The sequence below is a fragment of the Saccostrea echinata genome, unplaced genomic scaffold (genome assembly GCF_033153115.1).
Source record: "Saccostrea echinata isolate AGI-Se365-2 ecotype Australia unplaced genomic scaffold, CSIRO_AGI_Sech_v1 ptg000025l, whole genome shotgun sequence".
Classification (NCBI taxonomy): Eukaryota; Metazoa; Mollusca; class Bivalvia; order Ostreida; family Ostreidae; genus Saccostrea; species Saccostrea echinata.
Genome location: NW_026889774.1, coordinates 8,838,591 through 8,850,000, shown reverse-complemented (window position 1 = coordinate 8,850,000; position 11,410 = coordinate 8,838,591). Strand labels below are relative to the sequence as shown.

The following is an 11,410-nucleotide window of genomic DNA, read 5'->3' as shown; positions in this document are numbered from 1 at the left end:
TGACTAGTATATTATCACACCACATCTAAATGCCATTTGCAAAGCAGTGATAGGTACTATTTAGAAAAAAAAATTAAGAAAATCATTTTGTTAAAAAAAAAAAAATAAAAAAAAATAAAAAAAAAAAAATAAAAATCCCTACCTACCTACCCTAATTTTTTTGGAAGTGTAACCGGAACCACACATATTTTTTTGTTTGGCCTAAACACTAATTTAAAAAAAGTGAGGTCAAGGTCAAAGGAAAAGTCAAGGTCAAAAAAGTTGATGCAATTGATATCTCTCAGCAGTATAATTATATCAGCATATGAAGTTTGATAAATATATCTTGAATTGTTTATTCAAAACTGATCTAGACACTAATTTAAGAAAAGTAAGGTCAAGGTCAAAGGAAAATTCAAGGTCAAAAATTTTGATGCAGTTGAAAAGCTTACATCAGTATGTATCAGCATATGACGTTTTATTGAAGTCGGACATGACAAACACTATATGCCTCGGCCATATTCATGGCAGGGCATAAAAAACTTGAATCTACACTATATGAGGATGTTTCCATATCAAAATGACTAACAAGCAAATTCAAAGAATTGTGGTCCCCTGCTTTCCGTGTCCTAGTGGATGGGATGCCATTATTTATGACATATTGTTTCAAACATGCACGCCCTATCATATGTCATTCAAAAGTAATCACCAAAGTTAAAATTTTTGAAAATTAGGTAAAACATCAAGGTCAAGGGGTAAAAAATCATAGCATGCTTGGAAACATATTGTTACAGGTAATGTACATGTCAAATATAAAAGTCCTATCTCTTCTCAATCAAAAGTTATAAGGAAATATAACATATTTGAAAAGTAGGTTAAACTTCAAGGTCAATGTCACAGAGTCAAAAGTCATGATATATTTAGAAAGGTCTTGTCACAGGTAATATACATGTATAATATGAACGCCCTATCTTTTCTCTTTCAAAATGATCATTTGAAATAATGTTAAATTTTTTGAAAAGTAGGTCAAACTTCAAGGTCAAGGTCATGGGTTCAAAAATCATGGTATGTTTAGAAAGTTCTATATAAAGTTCTAGAAATATGAAATCCCTATCTCTTATTATTCAGAAGTTATGACCAAGGTTAAATTTATTGTGACAGACGGACAGACTGACAAACGGACAGACTGACAGACAAATGAGATTTAATGTCCCCTAGGTCCCTTTTGTGAAAACAGACGACAATAATGCCCTTGCTATTCATGAGAAGAAGATTTATGATGGAAAAAATCCCCTGCATTTTTCTATGTAAATCATTGGATCCCCATATGTGGCCCCATCCTACCCCAGTGGGTCATAATTTTAACAAATTTGAAGCTACACTGTCTATGTAAAGAAAATTTCAACTTTTTGGGCCCAGTCAGTGGTTCTTGATAAGACTTTTTTAAAATGATACCACCAAATTTTCACTAATTCTTGATTATCCCCCCTTGAAAGAGGGTGTGACCCTTCACTTGAACAAACTTGAATCCCCTTTACCCAAAGATGCTTTGTGGCTGGGTTGGTTGAAATTGGCCCGGCGGTTCTAGTGAAGAAGACAAAAATGTGAAAAGTTTACAGGCGGACAGATGAATGACAAACAAAATGTGATCAGAAAACCAGAAAAACTCAAGTGAGCTAAAAACTGATGATCACAAGTACTTGGAAAGAGTTACAGTATTTGAAAAGCAGTTTTTTTTTCATGCATTAATTGTTTTCAGAAGCTGAAAAGGTATGACTTGTATCCATGTTGAAAAAACTTCACATTTCAGAAAACAGTATGATTAAAAATAGTTAATCAAGGTGCTTTGAGTAGCAAAATAAGCTAAACTGGTATAGCTAATTCAACCACAGAGCTTAGTGAATTTTAAAATGCACAACCTTTTCAACTCTTAATCATTCTTAAAATATTTATATCATCATTTCTGATTCAAGGGAGAACTAGAGATATGATCAGAAGTATATCCATTGACTAATAAACATGTACATGTATATTGTGTTTTTTAAGTCATTAATGTTTGTTTGTTGTTAAATGTCCCTCTTGGGAATTTTTCACTCATACGGAGACACCACCACTTAAAAATAATGAAGACGTACAAGTCGGATTTAAGGTTAACATTCATTTTAGGAATTTTCAACAATTAATTAAGACGTAAAGAGATAACTCCTTCCCCTTGCCCCTTCCCCTTCCCAGACCCCAGTTTGTTCATGTATGCAAACTAGTCTAATACTTTGGTTTGACATAAAAAAAATGTGAATACATACAAATAGTTTAATGGTCCATCTCTTTGAATGATTTTCATTCCTAATTCTAGGTTGACCCAAATTCATGAATGAAATGTCAAGTAATCTTATCATTGATGCACTTTTATTTAATTTGATGTAGTCATATTATGAACAAGAGAGTGGGGATGACCTCAAGGGTTCATAACCTTAAACCATTAGATGTACATAACATAATAACACAAGAAACAAAATTATGTCTAGTCAAATGGAAAAATTTTCTACTATTTAGGAGTCGCATGATCATTTGTCATTTCAGGGACAGGGAGCGGCTAGGGAGATTGGAACCCCCCCCCCCCCTGGAATTTGCAGAGTTATTTAAATAGGACTATATACTGATTTACAGAAGCAAATAAAAAATGACTTTGGATGCCCTCCCCCTTTAAAAACATGGACCCCACCATCATTGTTTTTATTTTGTTTGTTTGTTTTTTTTTTTTTATTTTATTCTGGGCTGGAATTTTTTTGGACCGAGGTGTGGACCCCCCTCCCCCGGAAAAAAATTCCCGGATCTATGCCTGTAACTGAATGTAATGTCGACAACGGGAGATAACTCTTCAGAATGTGAAATTCGTCTATTGTGGCATCGATGATCCACTCTCTACGATCGGCTCATACATTCAGTGTCTGAGAGAGAAACGAACGACAACTCTGCATAGGAGATTGCCGATGATCTTTGATCCTTTTTAAACTTTAACCTAACCATTTGCATTTTGGTTTATTTTACCCCAATCTATACTTAAACTTGTACTTACCGACTGTCATAGGTCCTGTCAACTTCATGAAATATAATCCAATTAAAACACAAAATGAATTAATTTCCACTGATATACATGTAACACTGCACCATGTCACATGGCATGTGCAATCTAAAAATGATAATGGTAAAACTAGTACTAGTACTGGTAGGGTGACGCAAGCCCAATGTGATGTAGAAATTTTCAAAAAGGTGTTCACATACATGTACAGTACAAGAACAAATTTTAAATTATCATAACAAACGATGTTTTAACATAACTTTGCCATCTAGGCCTATTTCCAAAAACAGGCAAATTGTGTGTGTGTGTATTGGGGGGGGGGGGGACACATATAAATTGATTGGGTATGGCTTTTCAAGGAGGTTTTTGCCTAATCAAATACTAAAAAAAGTTTGCACATTTTGATAAATTCATCAAAAACGCTTTGTACTAAAATAATATTATTTGTTGTTGAGAAGATAAATTTAATTTAAAAAGTTCCAATTATGGGCCAAAAATTTATATCCCCCCCCCTTTTTATTAAAACCTAATTTACAACATTAATTAAATTCTGATATTTCAGACTGGTAATGAATTAAGTATATGAAATGCGTATAAGAGGTTCATGGGTCACATGGTCACCTGAGCATTTTATGCTCGATTTGACGAATACATGTACTGTGTAAATTATAGAATTATTTGGACTTTTTCCTTGGTAAGCCCAATATGAAGGAGTGTGCATTTAGAGGCAAACACCTTTGTGCGGGTATTACTGTCTCATGACAGCATCTAGTAATTCCTTTGGTTTTGAAGCGGAGAAGACTTACATTGATATTGCTACAGATGGTGACGATGAAGGTCGCACTTGCAAGGACTATTATTTTTTTCATCGATTTAAAATGATGTTGAAGACAACTCTCACACAGGTTTGTGGGTTATCTCGCTTACAAATGATTTTGTGCTCAGGAACCAGGATGGGGCACATGGTCTAAAACCGTTTATTACCTGGTCATACAAATCAGTTTGACGCCTCACCCGCTCAATATAGGAAAAGGAAAACACTAAGTAAGACCAAAAGATAAAATATGTATGGTTCCAGTCTTCTAGGGTAGATCCCCCTTAAAATCTTTTCCCCCGAAAAACTGTCTCTAGAGTAGGATTTTCCCCCGGAAAATTGGCTCTAGAGCAGGATTTCCCCACAGAAAAATAACTCTTGAGTAGGATTTCCCCTACGGAAATCCCACATCAGAGTCAATTTTCCTGGGGAGGGATCCTAGCTACTCGGTGTAATAGTAAAAGAGTGCGATTTCTCTCAGGGCTAATTTACCCCAGTAAAATATCATGGAGGAGGGGGCGACAAATTGTTGAAAGTACCAGTTGCATTTGAAAATATGATGTATGAAATTTGAAAATTAATTTCTTTCTCAGTAACTGTTGAACCAATTCTTTTTAAGCAATAAAATCTTATTCTTCTCATCTGATCAAACTGTCTTCTGAAAAGTGATACAATGTTATCGGTTGGCCAAATTTGCTGTTTATGTTTTATTCTTTTTTTGTAATTTCAATGTCAATTTTAAGGCCACATAGATTAAAATTAGATTCTCATCCTAATGCTTAAAAATTGGGGCTGGTTCGCAGATTTTATTTTTAAGATTGAAAAGATCTACATAACCCTCAGTCTACTCACACGTACGACTCACACAACAGCTTCTGTGCAATGGGGGCGCGGATCCCATTAAACTGTGTATTCGCACTTTGCATCCTCCTTTCTCCAAATATCTTTTCGTATGGTCAACAACTTCTTTTGAAATAAGAAAAATTAATATCAAAGATTTTCAATGTTCTTATACATGTCATGAATTTTTTATTCTTGACTATGGTGGCATATTGTCAAATAATTATGTCCTCTTGTCAGATCTTTTTATTGTTTTGTCAGAAAATTATGTCGACTTGTAAGTCTGGATCTTTTTGTTAACTTGTCAGTTATTCAAGTGTTTAAAAATTCAGTATGAAAATGTGTCCATCCCGTTTAGTCCATCAGTTGACAACATATTTTTCTGACAAGTCGACATAAGTATCTGACAAGTTAACATAAGTGTCTGTGAAGTCAACGTAAAGATCCAGCAATTCAACATAAATATCTGACAAATCAACATAAAGATCACACAAGTCGATATATTATCTGACAAGTCAAAATAATTTTCTGACAAGTCAACATAATTTTCTGACAAGTCGAACATGATATTCTACAAGTCAACAGCAGCAACTGACAAGTCGACATAATAGCTGACAAGCCGACTTGTCCGAAAATGATATCGACTTGGGAGAAATATATAATTACTTGCCAGAAAATTATGTCGACTTGTCAGATGACAAGTTGACGTCAATCAGTGGCTTTAATATGCTGTAATAACGAGATACCGAGTTCTTCGTCGGGATGATTTTTATCTGACAAGTCGACATAATTATCTGACAATTTGACATAAATACCTAAGAAGTCGATAAACATCTGACAAGTGGTGGCAGAAATATGCTACCATGCTTGACAGTTCGATATTGTCATTTTGCAAATAGTTTGTCTAAAACCAGGGACTGGACACCTTAAGAGGGACTGGTGGGATGAGAATCTAAAATTAAATTTTATCTGGCCTTAACATGGTACATTCAGATAAACGGACGGTGGACATACTTTGATCCTGCTTCTTCAATGATTTATTTAATTGAAATGTTTTAATTCCATAACACAACCCCATCTTACCCACAAGGTGTTGTGCTTAACCAAGTAACAACATAAGAATTATAAATATCATTGTGATTAACGATGCTTGACATAAATATTTTAAAAAAGATACATGCATGTACTATTTTTTTTTAATTTCGTACCGAACCAAACTCAAGTAATTCAAATAAAGATGAATAAACACGATATATATACATTGTATAGGAATGTTTCAGTATCAGTAGATTTAGCGTGACTGCTACTCTCAAATTATAGAAAAAAAAATCCTACACATTTCATTTTTTTTTTCTGGCCACGGCGGCCTTAAATTGAACTGATTTATAGATACATAAATTTGTCCTAAATTTTAATTTTCTGATACATGTATATTCCCGTGAGCTGTGATCTCTTTTTGTGGCTTAGCCTTAACCCTCGCCCTGGTTATGAAATCAGAATCGATGTAAAGTGAGGATATATTCCTATGTAATTTTAGTTCCCTTATTGTGGCCCCATCCTACCTATGGAGGTCATGATTTGAACTTAAATCTACCTGGCCATGCTGGTCTTGAGAAGATGTTTTTGAAGATTGTTTCCTAAATATTCCTATGTAAAACTTTCATTGCTCATTGTGCTTGCCTCACTCTATCCCAAGACGACATGTTTTGAACAAACTTCTTTCAATACTACATGTGTGTCAGGAAACATTTCATTTTTTCTGGTGCCCCGTGGGAAGGTTTTTTTTAATATAGCTTGATCTCCTGTTATGGAGTCCTATATATCCGCTAGGACGATTAAAACCTCTTATAAAGAGAGAAGTGCATGCAGTGATACTGATGCACTGCCAAAGTACATGTGCCACACAACTACTGATTTTATTCATTATGAATTTCAAGGCGACGGGAACATAAAATTCACTGATTATAATGGACAGGCTTGATTTTTTTTTTAATTTTTGGAGGGAAAAGATATATATAAACCTTTAAAGTTGTATTTTATACATCATTACATTCTAAATCTTACAAGTAAGTGCAATTTCATTTGTTAGAGAGTTCATCGAGAAACAATGTGTAAGGACGAGAACGAACGAGAAATGGAAGCTATGCCAATATTTACTCTTTCCATCAAATATCTGAAAGACCATCTTATGAAATTTATAGAAAAAAGTACCCTTGGAAAGGAGTTAAGCGTGGATGACATTGATTTTGTTCTTACCGTACCAGCAATCTGGGACGACACAGCAAAAATGTTCATGAGGGAAGCCGCTGTAAATGTAAGCCTATTTACTCGCCAGTATCACGATTATGCTACATTTCGTAAATCATTTATTTCATTAAAAGTGTGTAGAATACAAATAACGAATGTTTTTCAACGGTTTGCAGGCTGGATTACCGGATAAACAATTGCAAATTGCATTAGAACCAGAGGCAGCATCTATTTATTGCCAGCTCATGCATTTTGATGCTGTTGAGAAGGAAAAAGGAAAAGGCAACTGGACAAGGGAATCGGGCATTAAATACATCTATACTTATAAATTAATAAATTTTGCAAATAAACTCCGAAACGGCTGCACCAGAGTTCTTACTTACTCCTCTAAGAATAAACTAGATACAAGATGATGTCCGTAAACTATATTTAGATTTCACTCGCATAGTAAGTATCGTACATTAAATTAAAAGTCTACTTTCATTTTCTATATACAGCCATGAAATAGCAAAAACGTGAGTACGGTGGCGTTTCCGGGTGGCGGATCTAAGTTACTGGCAATTTTTAATGAAACTGACAACAAGCAATCGTTTATTTATTTAATAAAAAGTCATCACTGAATTATTCAATCAAAACTTGATTTCAATGATATAAAAGAAATAAGTTGTGGTAACCGATTAAAAAGGGAAATGCGCAAATTATTTTCGTCATCACCAATCTCAATATTAACGGAAGCTTCTAGAACATCATAAAGCATCGAGCCCGATGTTAAAATGAAAAACGTTGCGTGAACATTAAAAAAGCCTTTGTACGAATGGTCATTGAAATAATGGTAAATCATTGATAACACCATAAGTTGTGAATATGTTTATATATCGAAAGACTATTACATATATGTAGTAGGTTTTCCTAATAAATTTATTGGTAAAATTTGTGTATAATCTCACTGAGAGCATCGTGGCAACGAACCCGAAGTACAATTTGTACTTCGTAATACACTTGCTTACATGAAAAGAGAAAATTATGAATAAGGTATTGTTCAAATACAATTGAAGCTGTAAAATGTTGTGCTTTAATCAATACATTTAAGTTTTTTTCTTCTGAATACACTCTTTTGTATAAAATACTCGGCCTATTCATAGGGCGTTAAAAGCTAATTTTTACACAGGTACTTGGGTCTTGGTTTATAAAAATGTATGTACCTTATTCATATGTAAAAAAGTAAAGTACTGTAACATTATTTACATATCAATAAAGTACATACATATTCATAAACCAAGACCCAAGTACCGGTTAAACCCTCCCCCCCCCCCCCCCCCCAATCAATTTATCAGTAAAATGTACTGACTACATATTCGCTGCTTTATCCTTGACGAAAATGAAATAAGAGCATCAGAAGTACATTATCAATAACATAGTATAACAGGTTTCACAATAAACGTCAATTAATGAAATTGTTATATTTCGAGTTTTTACAGAAAAGGGGGGGATGTACATCTACTGGATTTTTTTCCTGATATAAGCCTAGCTGAAGGCTGTCAGTAGAAACTACAATATATTTTCTGTCGGTAGTGGTATAAATTCAATTTCCCGCGCTTGCGCGGGATTTCATCTAGTGGTTGTGGATCTTGGAGGTAAGAACAGTATTCTTTTATTGAATCAATCCGGTTAATTTTCAAAAATGTTTATCCAGATTAAAATTATTCATGCACTTTTAATAGCTATTGAAACTGGGAGATATAATTAATCATAGCCTACAGGAAATGTTTTTCATGTCATGATTGTGTTGAGGATGAATATTTTCTACTAGTATTTCCTGTATTTGCAGATTATCGTAGCAAATTAAAAAATATATATATTTTTTTTTAAAAATCCATGTATATATTATAAATTACTGCACTTGTTCAATACTGAAAACTTTAAGGATATGTGTAATCTCGGCAAACATATTACATGTACATGTATTTATCATAGCATGAGGCGAAGAGTTGATCTTGTAATCCATGCAGTAATTGTTATTTTTTCTTCTTTTATATTTCATAATTATTTTTATACATTGTTCTCCTGTAAATTATCCACTTCTATGCTGTATTCCGATTGTATTGTCTTTCTGACATATTTTCTATGTATCAATAAAAATATCTATTATGACTGCTTGGTAGTCATAATGCAGATTTTTTATTGATAAATAGAAATTATTTAGAAAGAAAGTATTATATTGTATATACTGATAAGCTTAAAGTAAAGTAACGATTTTTTCGACTGATTAGGCAGTTAACCAATTGACACTATACATATTTACTTGTATATTATTGCAATTTTAATAAATCAGTAAATATGAAATTTCAGCCTTAAGGTTTTACAATATCTCCCTCCAAAAACTGGCATGCTAATTTTATCTTTAAGAATTTGTCAGTCAGGTTTCTGCCATTCCTTTGTTCGAACTGACAGAATGAAATATGAAGATAACGGCTCTACAGTCCATTTAAAACAAGACAAATCAGGAGCAGAGCAAACACGGACCTCTAAAACATCAGAGGTGGGATCAGGTGCCATGGAGGAGTGAGCATTTTCTGCCGACCGGTTACACCTACGTGTGCTCCTTGTCATGATAGAGGAATAATTTAGAAAATTCAGTATGTAAATAATGGCCTAAAAATTATATGAAAAACGTCCATCAGCATTTGCTTAAAGATAGATTGTGTTTGCTGATAATGTCATTGTATCGACCATAGACCTTTGCGAATTGATGACTTTAAAGGAAACTATTGATATTTTTGTTTCATCAACTTGTTTGTCAATAACTCACCTCGTTTTAGAAATTCTTTGTACGTAGATCATGTTCTTGCGTATCGAATCAATAGAAATATATAAACCCCATACGCAGGTTATAAGGGTATATTGCTACATAAGTAAGGGAAGTTGTCGATTGAAAAGTTGAAGCCATCACGTTTATCATAAAGCTTTGTTGGAAGGTTACCATTTACGTTTTTTCCTAGTTAAATATCCAGATATGAAACAGATTCTGTGGTATATCTTATTTCAAGTTCACTGGGATATCTTTTTTTATTAGCCCCATCTTAAAAATCCCATTTAAAATACATAATGCTTTTGGCATAATAAAAATGCTTTAAAATTCAGGTGGAACAGCTGACATAACTGTGCACCAGCTGCAAGAAAATGGGACGTTGGCAGAGGTGGTACCGGCAAGTGGTGGAGATTGGGGTGGGACTTGTGTTGATGAGGCCTACAGGAAGTTTCTGGTGGACATATTTGGAGAACCTGTGATGAAGACATTTAAATACGATTTGGAGTATGTCTTAGACTATATAGAATTTTGGCAAAATTTTGAAATCAAAAAGAGAGAACCAGTTATGTCAAAGATTTTAGATACCGTGCATCTTATAATACCCATAGCTTTGACTGAAATAATTGAAGAGCAAACAGACAAGGAAGGAGTGCATGATACAATAATGAAAGCGCTTATAAAGGAATCAATACACAGAAATGAAAACATAACAAGTGTACAGGGAAAACTCGTGATGCCCATTGAGTTTTACAAGAAATTATTTACCCCAACGATTGAGAAGCTCACTGATCATTTGTCTAAGATGTTCAGAGAGGAAGTGGGGCCGGGTGTTGATGTCATCTTAATGGTTGGTGGGTTCTCGGAATGCGAGTTGGTTCAAGAAAAACTCTCAAAACATTTTGGAAATAAGCGTTTGGTGATCCCCTATCAAGCAGGTCTTGCTGTTTTAAAGGGAGCCGTCTTTTTCGGTCACCACAAAGATCTGATTTCACGCCGAGTCGCAAGGTATACATATGGAATTCAAACGTGGCCAAAATTCGACAAAACAAGACATTCTCTAAATAAAAAAAATAAGATAAACGGCGAGGACAGATGTCGGGATGTATTTTTGAAATTTGTTTCCAAGGGTGATCCCATAGAACCCGGTCTAAAGAAATCTTACATTTTCCAAACTCTCAAACAAGGCGAAAAAATACTCGAATGTGGAGTCTTTATTTCCAACAAAAAGGATCCGGAATACGTTGACGAGGAAGGATGTGTTAAACTAGGAACTCTTGAAGTGCCTTTAACGAATTCAGAACTTAGGGCTAATATGGAGATTGAGGAGTCCATCATTTTTGGGGAGACAGAAATAAGAGTTACAGCGTGCAACCTTGCTACTGGCAAAGAACATGGAATCATTTTCGATCTTCTCTCACCAAATATCAAAATACCAAGTAGTAAAAGTTAATACAGAAGAAAGATCCACGAACAATCTTTGACGCTCGAAAGATATGATAACCTTTAAAAAATAGAGAAAAATTCTAAACTTTTATCATGAATCATGCATACATACAGTATATAATTGTTAATATTGAAAGATTGATCATTTTAATTTGTGTGAATGAGGAAAATGTTTACACCTTTTTTCATTATTATTTTA

General features: G+C 34.1%; 1 pseudogene; it reads left to right on the top strand.

Annotated features, from left to right (window-relative positions):
• The window catches only part of LOC133191945 (heat shock 70 kDa protein 12A-like), a 13,157-nt pseudogene extending 1,869 nt beyond the window's left edge, over positions 1-11,288 (top strand).
• Positions 11,289-11,410: the final 122 nt, after the last annotated feature.